This window comes from Parasteatoda tepidariorum, chromosome 8 (assembly GCF_982258835.1).
Source record: "Parasteatoda tepidariorum strain Cologne lab strain chromosome 8, Ptep-v5.0, whole genome shotgun sequence".
Classification (NCBI taxonomy): domain Eukaryota; kingdom Metazoa; phylum Arthropoda; class Arachnida; order Araneae; family Theridiidae; genus Parasteatoda; species Parasteatoda tepidariorum.
This window is the reverse complement of record NC_141762.1, coordinates 59645917-59659788: the sequence shown is the minus strand read 5'-3', so window position 1 is coordinate 59659788 and position 13872 is coordinate 59645917. Positions and strand designations below refer to the sequence as shown.

Sequence of the window (13872 nt, the reverse complement as noted above, 5' to 3'; positions counted from 1 at the left end):
AACTCTATAACGCTCAGGCTTATTTTATAAATAAGATAATTCACAATTATTCTATAATAAGTGCCCTTCCTTCAGACTTATCTTTAGAATTCTTAAAAAAAATTATGAACATCAAAATTAAAAAGAGAAAAAAATTTAAATAGAAATAAGTTACAAAACATATTCAAAGTCTGGCGAAACATTACCAAGATAGATATCAGTTAAAAGAATTCAAAAAAATAGTCAAGAACCAGTTTGTTTATCAAGTGAGACGTCTTTGTTTTTCTTAAGAATCGCCATCGATTCTGTGTAGTATTATTTACGGATTGTTTAATGTAATACAATGTACTTTCTGTAATCATTGTAGTATAGTATATTTTTTGTTCATAGCCCTGTTCTTTGCTATTTCCCCGTTCCCTTTCTTTAAATAAGATTAAAATAAATAATATTCTTAAAATGAGACAAATTTTTAAAAAAACACTTTCAGTCGTCTTTTATAGCCCATCTTATGCGACATTGTCTTATATTGTTCAAATGTCATGCCTTTGATGCATACTTTTTTGCAACTATTTGAAATTACTATGATTACTATTTATATTTTTACCTCCATATTACTTAAAAATGACTATTAAATTATCTCAAAATCAATGAACTTATTCAAATTGCATTATTTTATATAATTATTTGAAATTATTCCCCTAAACTTTTAGACATAATATATCATTGTGTGTACGTTATTGATAGGAATTATTAAACATATGATCTAGAATTTTTATGGTAATTACTTACATTTTGCTAATGATGACTCGAATAACAATATAATTTTAATGTTTAAATTTTTAAGAATGCAAATTTTACCAAAGCTAATCTGGAGAAAGCAGCGTTACATTTCACGTTAGTTATTAACCTTTGATTCAGAATTTTTATTAAACATATTTTGCATACTTTTCATATTATTTTGTATTAATGCAGGTTGAAATAATTTAAAAGTATTACATTTAGCCTTATAATAATTCATTGTTATGAAATATGGCAAAAGTCATTGGCGTCCTTTTCTGAGTTAAAGGAAAAATCTTTCAAAAATGGCACACTTCCAAACATTAATTTTTCAAAATTGCAGTTACTTAGATCTAAGAGAAAAATTTAATCATTATTAAAATGCCTTTAATTTACAAAGTCATTTATAGATAAATTTTTGAATGTGAATAAAAAAAACATTTAAATTACTTTTTTCAGGTTTTATATTTTTGTACAAATATAATTGCGGGAATCTAACTATTAGTAACTATTAGACCTAATTAAAAAATACCAATATACTTTTTGCTTCTTTTTTAAAATACATATATAGTAAATATATAAAATTATATATTGGAAACCAGTTTCCTATCTACTTCAAAGGGTCATGGGCATTAGTTCTGAGGGTTTTAATAGATGAAAAATTTAACAAAATTAAAAACAAAGTGTTTGGAAATACAACATATAATTATTAGAAACAGTAAATTGACGAAACATTAAGAAAAAGAATTTGAAAGTGTTAAAGATATGTTTCATAACAGTACATATTATTATTATTATTTAAATGAGTACAATTTCAGATTCTTAATATTAATGTTATTATTATTTTTTTTTTCGTATTCAATATAAATCGCTTACTTGCTTTAAAGTCTTTGTAGTTTTTCGTAATAAAAATTTTTATAACCGCAATCATTACTGCGTAAATTTTTTTATCTTTTCACAGTACAGTTTCTGAAGTATATTTTAAAATCTTAAACTAAAAAAAACAATGTTAAAAAAGCTTGAGTTTGAACTGAATCATAAATATGTTGTGCAATTTCGGTTCCAAAGCTTTTAAAGACTATAATTAGGAGAAAAATAAAACTCAAATTTTAGAGCACCTATTAAGTTTCGCTACAATATTAAATGTTGTAAATTGCGCATTAAATTATCATTATTTAATGCCGAAATATTTTAATTCTAGCCCATGATCATGGAAACATTCGATCTTGCTTCTAAATGAGCAAATATTCCTACATTACAATTAAAAAAGAGTTTTTCTTTTTCCTTTAAACTTGTGATAAAAAGTACATTTACTTAAATTGCGAAGTTAATTAGGTGGTGTTTTTTTCTTTTACTACTTTCTTAATTTACCTAAATTATTATAATAAATTAGTGTTTTTCTATTTAAAAAGTTCTGCTCATTCTTTTATTTTAATTTTGCACCTATTATAATGTTATTTTTATATGAATTGCAATGTAAGGAATATGAAACATTTAGTCTTAGTTAAAAAATTCTCGTTATAAATTTTTTTAATTGTAAAATCTGTCCAAATATTTTTATTTAATTTAAATTTAGGAAATACATGAAACCTTGTTTCAAAATCCTGATTTTAAAGACTTGGTTATTATTTAATTTTAAATGTTATGTATAAAAAATTATTATTATCAATAATATACTACACTGTAATGCTAATGAATTTTTTGACTTTTTACATATTATATGAAAAAACATTTATTATTTTTCATCTATAATAACACTTTTTTTTTTATTTTAAAGTTTATAAGGTAAAAAAAATTAATAACAATTAAAATGTTTGCTTCTGAATCTAAATGTAAGCTTCTGATAGTTAAAAATTAAAGCATGATTGTTGATTTTGTTAAAAGGTAATACTTTAATAAATAGTTATTATTTACAATAAACTATATATTATTTTGCTGAATTCTTTCTAATCACCTATGCACATTACATTACACTTTTAATTGTTTATGTTTTAAATATTCAAAGTTATTTACTTTAAAGCTATAAAGTTAAATTTTGTGTCATAAATAATCCCTAAATTTCTAGATTTATATATATTGTGCCCTTTTTATGTTTTTGAAGATTCAATTTTATATTTTAATGATAAGTAAGCAATAAATTCATTTATAAAATATGATTATCAATGTATATGTATAGAAACAAAGAAAAAAATAAATGATTTTTTAAAAGATCTAAAATATAATAATTTAGTTTTTGTTAGCAATTAGTTTAGATATTAAAATTGCAAAAATGAACTAAATAAAATTAATATTTTTTAAGAAATAAATAGTTTAACATTAAAAATTAATTAGATTTGAGACAAAGATCTATTTTAAAAATGACCAGGAATTTTGTAGAGAGTACATAAGAAATTTAAAAATATAATATTTATACCGTGAATTTACTTATATTTTTAATAATTTCTATGAGTCCAAAAAATTATTATTTCTTACTTCTAAGTATTATTACCTAATTGTTACAAATTCTCATGATTTTTTTGCAGATAATAGTGTTTTGTTTTAATAAAATTTATCAAACCAGTAACAGAACATCCGTATTAATCAGCAATTAAATAGAAAAATTCTAAGATTTATCTGTATAGCGCAGGATAAAATATTTGTATTCAAAAGCTGTTCTCGGTAGATTTGAAAATTTTAAAGTGTTAGAATTTCTAATGCTAAAATGCGTGATAAACTGACTACAAGAACTGGAATTTTACTAGAGAAGATGAAAATTTAAAGTTTTAAGTAACATTTTTTTTAAAGCTTAACTTATTTCTGTCTGTATTTTTGGTTGCTGATTAATATATTTTTGTCTGCAAGAGTAAAATAAATCTTTGGTGACCACCGTTGTACTGCACTTGTTCTGTATCTGGGATTATAAGTATTCATTGTTGTAAATATTCAAGTATTAAATTGCTCAGTTTTTTTAACTATAAAACTTGTGCACAAATAAAAATTTAACATTAATATATTTTGATGTAATGATTACTCACTTAAGATGTCATTTTTAAGTAAATAACCCCTAAAGTATATCAAGTAATTTATTTTTCCGAAGAATTTAAAATTACACAATAAATTAAGCCAAAAGAAAATGCTTGGACATTTAAAAATTCTGATTCCATTAATTCTGCCCTATCTGTTAAATGAAAATAGCCATACAAACCGTTAGAAAAGACTTAAAGTAATAAATTTTAAGAGCGTAAGTGATGAAAAAGTATGACATTAAAGAGTGGTGATAGTGAGATATCGTTAATGTCTGCTATAAATCCATATTAAAAAAGTCACGGAGTCGTTAGGCATCTTTAAATCTATTTAGCGAAATGCGCTATTTTTGATAAAAATTCGAGTTTCGCCTTTCGGTAAACTATGCGCTCTTGCTTAACATGCTCGGCTGCTTAAAACTGTTTTACTTTGCATTAAAGTTTAGGAAAATACTATATTTACATTTTCAACGAAAAATTTATGGAAAATAGCTTGTAAAGTTTGGCCTAGTATCAAATTATTGCTCTAAATTATTTTGTTACCTAAATTTATCTTTATATGCTAAGTAACGATTATGCTTAGAAAATATTGGAAACGATTTTTTCCCAAGCAATGTTATAAGTTGTGTATTTCCGGAATCGTGTCCTCAATTTTAATGCTAAGTATACGAAAAGTATCATTTTAGAAACTTTTTTTAATATCGAAAAAAAACATTTCGGGGTGTAATTTATACTACATTATTTATTATTTTTTAATTATTAATTATTTCGTTCTTAGATGAATGTTTTAAATCTGATTGGGAAACATTTCTAAGATTGGAGAATTCAGATTCTTCCTGGCCCTGCTCGTTAGATTGTTTTTTCGATTGTATTTAGTTTTTTTTTTTTTTCTTTTGATATTTATTTATTTTTTGTTTCAAATATTTAAACATAAGAAATAACCAAACAATTTAAAAATATACTGTTAAAAATCAATCATTTCAACCTGAGAAGAAAAATACTTGAATATTTTCTAATCAAATCATTTTTTTAATGTTTTAAATATCTTTTGTACGGATATTTTTAATATATTTTTAGTGTTAAGTATAAGAAAAATATCATTTTAGAAGATTTTTTGTGTGTTAAAAACCTTTTTGTATTGTAATTTATGTTACATAGTTTATTATTTATTATTATTATGAATTTCGTTCTTTGTAGCATATTCTAAATCTGATTGAGAATCATTTCTATGATAAATGCCGAATTCAAATTTTTCCTAGGCTTGTTTAATAAATTTTATTTTCTTACTGCATTTGAATTTTTTTTACTTTGGATATTTACTTATTTTTTGTTTATTTTAACCAAACAATTAACAAAACCATTGAAAATATACTGTTGAAAAATCGGCGATTTCAGCCTGCAAAGAACTACTTGGATTTGCTTAACCAAATCACTTTTTCAGCTTTTAAATTTACGACAATTGTTGGAAAATTTGGGCTGGTGCGTAACATGCTTATCTGCTTGCTCTGTTAAAATATTTTCCTTGGTAATTTGAAACTACATTTTCTGTAAAAGTTTGCTGAAATTAAAAATTAAATTTTGAACAGCTGCAAAATTGTTTCTGTAAATTTTTTTGTTACCCAAAATAGTTGCATTTTCATACAAGTTAATAAATTTAAATGAGCTTTAGTGTTTTGTTTCTTGTGCCTGTATGGAATCGTGTTACCATTTTTAAGTCTAAAAACTAGTTCCTGAAGGAAATACTACAAACCAAAGCAATTTTTGCTTAGTAAATTGGAATACCACAGTATTATTCGCTTTACTGAATATTTTAAAACTGAATTAGATGTTTATCTTGAGTGTAATTAAAAATAGGATTTTTCTTACTATTTAACGTTTAAATGAACAAAGCTAACTTAAAATTGCGCTGTTAATTATATTTATTTCATTATGCACTAAAGCTACTTTTGCTCGTAAATTAAATTTAACTTTTTTAAATTTAGGATTTCTTATCGTTCGATGATTTTTAAGCTTGTGACATTAAAGTTGACACATTAAATGTGTTTTTCAGTAAGTTAATGTTTTGCAAATTTCAGCATTGTTCTTTCCATTGAGTGCTATTTTTAAAATTGCTTTCGAATTTCGCACAACTACCGTAAATTTTTGTCTTTAAATACACATGGATATATCACGTCATGTGAACAATAATTTAAAGAAAATAAAAGAACACAGCTGTTTCCCTAAGAAAAATAAGCATAATTGAAAAATCATTGAATAAACATCTATTCTCAATTGGAAATGGTTGAAATTAAGAAACTCCAGAAATGTATGTTGGCAAAATTTTCATAGGTTACAGTTTACAAGACACTTTAGTAAAAAATAATGACTTTATAAATCTGAATTCTCTTAACTTATTTAATCTGTTTTAAACTACATATATAAGAAAATAGTTCAAAGAGCCTCAATATTAAAATTCACTTTCTTCACGTTTCGAGCAATAATATATATTAAATTGAAAGACTTTGTTAATGCTTGAATCCCTTTATCGCTCTTATAGGGAAATATTTTAATTAAAGTTAAACTCTAGAATGCAGATAACAAATCACAATTCAACCAAATTTAGCAAATATTAGTTAGAAACTTTAATAACGAAGATGAAATTTCATAATTTGTGATATATTATCATGGTCTTAAGATTCCTAAACTAATTTAGTTACTCCCAAACTTTGAATTTAATGAAATAAGCTATTTGCTCGATTTAAAATTTGCAATTAAAATACTCTTTAATACAGGTATGTCGCATGTCTATGTAACTTATTAAAAAAATACTGTGTTGATATTCTTTACTTCGGTAAGTCTGTTTTTATCTGATCCGTAATTTGGTCTCTGGATTTATTAAATACAAAGGAATTTTAGAAAATCGATTTTAATCGAAAATAACTGAAAACCCATACTCTAATAAATTGGTCATTCTTACTGTTTTAAGAAGCAATACTCAGATTATTATTATTAAAAAATGCTGCTATATAATCATTAATTGTTATTTTTCCTAAAAAAATGATAATAGTTCGATGGCAAAAAGTTTCAATTCATGTAATTTTAATTTTTATTTTCCCACTAGTAATTTTGAATATTTTTAATAGGCCATTTTTTTTAAATGATAACCATTCTGTTGCACTTTGCATCATATTATAATTTTCATCAAATTTAAAATTAATTATATCAATTATAGAGTACAGTTAAAAAAATTTAATTACACAGATTTTAAAAGCAATAAGCTTTTGTTAAATATATTAATTCAAAAATATATGTATGATTATGTATTTCTGTCACCTTCTGCCAATCTTAGAAACACTTAAACGCTTTCTGCTCATGATAAGTATATATTTAAAAAAATCAAAGACATAAAATATTTCATATTTAAAAGAATAACTAAATTAAAATGCTTTTTTAAGTACGTACTATAATGTCTAACGTTTAAGTAGTATATTTATTAAAGTTTTGTAAAAAGGCCTAATGACTACATAATGTACTTGTTTATATCTAAAATATTAACATAACAGCACTTAAAACATATATCTGAAAGACAAACTCTATATAGTGCTTATATAATATTTGTATTATGAATTTCAAAGCTAAATTTAGTCTATTTTTATTCTGTAATTTCATGAATAAATGTATTTATTCAATTCATTTTTTTACTTAATATTATTAAAAATAAAATTTGTTTCGAATACTGTTTGTTCCAATAAATCATTGAATGACAAAGCTTCACAGACAAAAATAATTTGATAATAACGATATATTCATCGCAAATGAGTTTATTGATCGATTTCTCAAACTTCGGAAGTAAATGAGTATTAAGAAGGATGTATTTAAGTAGAATAATGATTTGGGTCATTAATATCCTTTGTGAACCAACTGCCTTCGATATCACTCAAAGAGATTAAATGCCTAAATATAAATTCTACATTTCGCAAAGTCCTTTAGTACTAGGGATTAGTGCATAGCTGTATTACGAAATGCATTCATATTGTTCGGGTTGATTAATAAATATTTATTGCGTGTAAATTATTAATATGCATCGTAAAATGAATAATATGCGTGGTAGTATTATCACTGAAATACAAAATCTTATTATCTATTATCTAATGTCAGCTTTGCTAAAAACTGCATTTTCACCAAAATCCTTTTTCTTAATTTCTAAATCTGTTTTCGCAAACATACTTAAAATAATGAAAGAAATTAATCGATGCAGTATTTCAATAATATTTTGTATATTACACTGAAAAACAAGTATGGTCAAAACTATTAAAGTATGGTAATATAGTAAAATTGACAGTGTTTCTGCCTATATGGGAACTCCAAAAATCTCGGTAATTTTTACTGAAGCGCTTTGGTAATGATTTTCATAAAATTAACAATAAAATGTGATTTTATAATCTGTGATAAAATTTGGTAGAATTGGAAATTTAATCATGAAACCTTAGAGCATGACATAAATACCGTTTATTTGGTTACATTTACTTTTCAGTTTTGAATTTTTTACTAAATGCAACATAATAAGAAGGAACTATGATTTTGAAACCCAGAACTCCGGTAAACCGTTACCATATAAACAGAAAAAAATTGAATAAATGGTTTAAATACCTTATATTTTGGTTTTATTAACCAGAATTATGGTTTTCTAACCGGTAAAGACTTTATCATTCAGTACGGTACTTTTACCAGAATTTTTTTTCTCCGTACTTGTTAAACTAAGAAGTACAACCGTTGCGGTCACATAACCTCCTGAACTGCTTAAACAAATTGCTTTCGGATTGTTACATAATTCGAGCTCGCTTCGCTCACAAATTGGATATATCTGTATTTTAGTCTAGGTTTGTATAAATAATGATTCTCTTTTAAAATGAAGTTCTAAATATATGAAGCATGTACAATATGTGAAGCCTTTGATTTATATATATTTCTTTCAAATTCTATATATAACGATTTGATTGGATGGATATTAGAACTGACTCCCGGTGGCTGAGTGATAGCGCCTCGCACTCCAGTGACACAGGTCATGGGTTCGATCCTCGGGCCGGGCAAGGTAGACTCAGCCTTTCATCCCTTCAGTGGGTCGATAAATGAGTACCAAGTATGCTTGAGAACTGAACACTGGAGGTTTCACGTTCGGCTGACCTCCAAACCGGAACATCTGCTCCTGCACCCCAGAGCCCAAAGTCATGAAAACTGAGGTGGGCACAGTAGGCCATGACCCTCTAAGGGCTGTCACGCCACTGAGTTTAGTTTTTTCAGGATATTAGAAGTGCTTAAAATTACATTTGGAAAAAAATAATTAATAAATTTTTCTTGCATGCGCAACAATTAACACCTATGCGCGTTTACCAAATTTTATTCTAGCATAAACTCGTGAATTGTATAAATAATTGTATAAAAACTAAAAATAGAGATTATAAGAGGCTAAAAGAGGGGGTTAGAAGATGAAAAAAGAATGCGTGACTGCACGAATACTGATAAAACGCATCACATACCTAAGTTAAAAGCATAATTAAAATAAAAAACAAAGCTCTGTCAATTTTTTGCGCAATTTTCGCTTTTAATCTTTAATTTCAGCCCAACTTCTCCGGTAGCAGTTTATTGCCTATTAGTGCACTCTCGAAAATAAAACTCTCACCTCGTCCAGAAATCACGTGAGACTTGAAGCTACCACATGCGTGAAAACGCGAATTCTCAAATGTACGGCAAAAACGTTTTGTCAACTCGGAACCTCAATGCAGCGAATTGTGGAAAACAAATAGAATGGCGAAAGTAGAATGACGATTGGTCAATCGAATATAAAATGACTGTGCAAGCCAAATAGTCTGTTAGGTGATCAAGGTGTTGGCCTCGTACCAGGAAGATCACAGGTTCAAATCCCGCTTCAAGAATGTCTCTCTGTTTGATCTGTCCCTCACAGTTCACGCATTTCCTTACAATTGTTGAAATCTCGGAAATCTTTATGGATAGCTGGTTTAATGTCATGTGCGGATAAAGAATGTGTTTTCATAGGTAAAACAAATCCTTAACAGTATAAATATCAAGATATACGTTAGAGATCAGAAATACGAAAAATAAAGCCTTCCTGTATAGTACGAAATAAATTGCTATTTCATTTTTTTGTATTAATTAAAAATTTAAGATTTGTAAATACCTTATGAGTGATCTTTATAAACTAAATAAGAAAAAAAATGATATTACAATTTACTTTTACTTAGGGGAAATTTTTGAATTTCTAAAAAGCTTTAAATGCATATTTCCAAACCTTTATTTGTCTGAGTATAACAGATAAGGTTATCTTTTAAAAATGCATAATCGATTCATTTGAGTAAGCATATTCTAACGAAGTACTTAACGAAGATGTATTTAGATCCAATATGTTTCAAATAATTTAGAATTAAAACATTTATTTCTGAGAAAAATAATCGTTACAACTATATTTAACTAAGTATGGGGAAAAATGTACAAAAGTAAAAATTCATAACTGCGGTAATACTTATTTTTGATTGTAATTTCCAAGAAAAGTTTCATGGAAATATTAAATGATTTTTTTTTTTCATTTTATTCAAATGACTAAGACTGTAATATAGGTATTGCGATCAACAGGCAAATCTTTGGAAACGAGTGAGTAACAAATAATGCTTCATGTAAACATCACCTTACCTGTATACTGTTTGAATTTTCATTTTGAAATTATGGTAAAATTACCGACAACAGTCTGTCCATCCAATTAACCGTAAAGTTTACGTAAAGAACATTTTTTTATCCTTACGGTATTGAATCTGCTTAACAATTCTTATGATTTAAAAACCATAAATACAAAATTAAACAATTTTTTAACCATTTACAATTAGCATGGTTTTAAAGCATTAAAGATTTAACTAGGCATTTAAGATAGTTTAGTATCTCTACGGTGCTGCCATCTATGCGTGAATGAGAGTATCGTATTCTAAAAGCACAGGGGCACATAATGCTGAGTACAGCACACTCGAAACTCTTCACGTGTTGAAGGGAGTGGAGGAAATATTGTAGTGTCAACTCTAGGATTCGAACCCCCGTCCCGTCACTCCTGACAGTGGCAGATTATCCCTCTCGGTTTCAATATGTATCCATCTACAAGGAACTTCTAAGGGGTTTCATTAGGTGGGCCTGGTTGGCTCTTTAAAATTCTGATTGTAGTAGATTTAAAAAAAAAACTGTTTAGCTCCCAGTTAACAGTTTGAATACCATTCTATTTATGGTTACTTCAATGTTTTATTTGAATATGGGAAAATAATAGTTAAATAAATTGTTATTTAACCATTTTTTTGAGAAATTTCCAACGATATATATATTCTTAAACATATTAATTCAACCACTTATTTTCAACTCTAATCATTACAATTCATAATTGTAGTCATAATCGTTTCACTTCCATCTCAGATAGCAGTCACCCTTACGGAAAACGCAGTGTTTTCCTTTTCACTTGGTTGGCAGAAAGCTTGACTAATCAATTATTTTTTTTAAAAAATTAGGAAAAATATTAGTATGTCAAACTTGTTTCTTTATTAGATTGAATAAAGGCATTCAAAAAACTTTACAAAACTATAAACCTTGTTTCTGCCTTTTTTTACCTTCTAGCTTTGTCAAGGTTCTCAAATCTAATATTTCGCTTGTGTTGAAAACTTGAAAAAGTATATAAAATTGAAAATTAATTTTTTTTTCATTGATCGTCATAAAATCTAAAATAAATCATGAGAAGGTGAGTCTCGATTTAAGAAGTTTGCCCTGTTTTTAAATGCAGATACTATCTCAAAATAAAAGGTTTTTTATGAAAGCTTAATACAAACCTCATAACGTGTAAACGGAAATTATTAAATTTCAAATTGTTTCACGATAGCATGGTTTATTTGCAAGTCTCTTATAAACACTTTTAAGCATTGTGACAAAGGTTGTTGCTGATATTAAAATAAATCTTACACTGCTATCTGGGTATTATATTGACCAATCCGAAAAAATTTTTAATCATATGCATATTATTTTCTTATATTTTTAAGCATGCCTTCCAATATTTTAAGCAAACTTATGAAACCATTTAAACATATTAAGTACTCAGATTATATACTATTCGTTACGAATATTTTTAAACTAATTTCTTTTATTCGAATCAATCTTCAAATCAATATTCGTAGATATCTAACGTTTTCTTAAGAATCCATTTTAAAACAAATTAAATAACCATTAATTCAATATACAGTTTCGACACATAGAATAATAAAAATGCTGCTAATTCAATATATAGTATCTACTCATAGAATAATAAAAATACTGCTAATTTAATTTACAGTTTCTACTCAAAGTATAAATGGAGATGCTAAAGAATCGCTGGAAACTTTTTTTTAAACGAACTTAAGTTATTATGGCTCAACTAGATACTTTAAAAAATGTGTGATTTGCATCGTGAAAACTTCTTTCAAGGAACTTAACAACCTTCTGCGTGTGACAAATTTGAAATTGGAGCAGTCTTTCAGACACCAGATGTATTTGTCAGTCAAGATGCTTTGAATGGGGAAGAAGTTGCGATCTTATAGCTCCCAAATTCAACAAAAACGCTACTACGAGGAAGAAAAAGAAAACATTTTTAAAAAAAAGTAGCTTCATTCACGGAAAAGAAACGCTCTTAAAGAGTTCCCATTCGTATTTAAAAAAATGATAACAACTACGTTAATTAAAACACATAAAAGCTTCTTAAATAAAAATAAAATGAAGGAAGAAATTAAATAAAATTCTGCATTTTCAAATAAAAAGTTGGATTTTATTAGGAAAATAATAACACTTTATTCAAATCTGATTTCAAAATTCATAAAAATATACAATATGATTTTAATTATATGTCTTATTATGTTATTTCATGCAAAATATATTTAAAATTATAAGACAATAATAGTGAAATACTTTTTAATGTTCATAATTGTTTTTAAAAAGATAAAAAAAAACATCTTTTTCCTTGAATAGTAGAGCCAAAAATAAAAAATCTTGCGATCCGACTTCGGCATATAATTAATCCTATATAACTTATAATCAAACTTTTTAAAATTAATCAATGTAAACTTCTAGTTGTACACTAAATTCAAAATCTTTCAATTTCAATCTTAATTTATAAATAATAGAGATTTTACAGTTTATCTGTAGAAGATTATTTTATAAAGCATAGAAAGAAGAATTTAATTTACTTAATTTTACTTTACTGAGAAAAAAAGTATGGTCGAAACTACTAGAATATAGTCAAATTTACTTAGCTTCTTAGCTCTATGGGAGCATCAAAAATCTGAGTAATTTCTATTGAAGTGCTTTGGTAATGATTTCGGTAGAATTATCAATAAAATATTGTTTTAAAATATGCGATAAAATTTGGTAATTTTATCATGATACCTTAAAGAAGGAAATAAAAACCATTCATTCAGTTAAATTTATTTCTTCATTTTGTATTTTTTGCTAATGTATGCTATTTAGAACTATAATTTTAGAAAGCAGAATTTCCAATAAATCGTTAACATATGAATCGAAACTATTACCACATTAATGACTTAAATACCGTACATTTTAACCAGAATTATGTTCCTTTAACCAGAAATATCTTTACCATACAATAGAGTAATTTTACCAGAATTTTTTTCTCAGTTTGAATTAGGTATTAATACAAGTATGTGCAAGTAAGTACGTATAATACGTGCAAGTTAAATTATACTATTTAGTAATAAAGCTTAAAAGGAGCAATAAAAGTTAACAACTTCAACTTAATAGTATTTCCTGTATTTATGTTAGAATCATATTAAAAATGCAATAATTCCTACGATATTAGGAGTCAATTTAACACTATGTTGATGTATGCTGACTAATATTTTGGCATGCAGACTTAATTTTTACAGAGTAGTTTTTCGCAATGTAAAATGTAAAGTGTGAATTTTAATAGAAATTTAAAACTAAGATTTCATTTTTAGATAAATTAATTAAATCAGTAAATATTAGAGAGATTGGAAAGTTATGTAGTTTCGGTGCTTTTGATATTCGTTATCAAGATCTCATTTTATCAATAATGTATTCATCTTCGGTA

The 13872-nt window shown here is 26.1% G+C and overlaps 1 protein-coding gene across 19 annotated transcripts in view; it reads left to right on the top strand.

The window, feature by feature from the left end:
• Nucleotides 1-13872, top strand: part of LOC107453525 (potassium voltage-gated channel subfamily KQT member 1) — a 443886-nt gene that overhangs the window by 318186 nt on the left and 111828 nt on the right. The gene's annotated exons all lie outside the window — the stretch shown is intronic.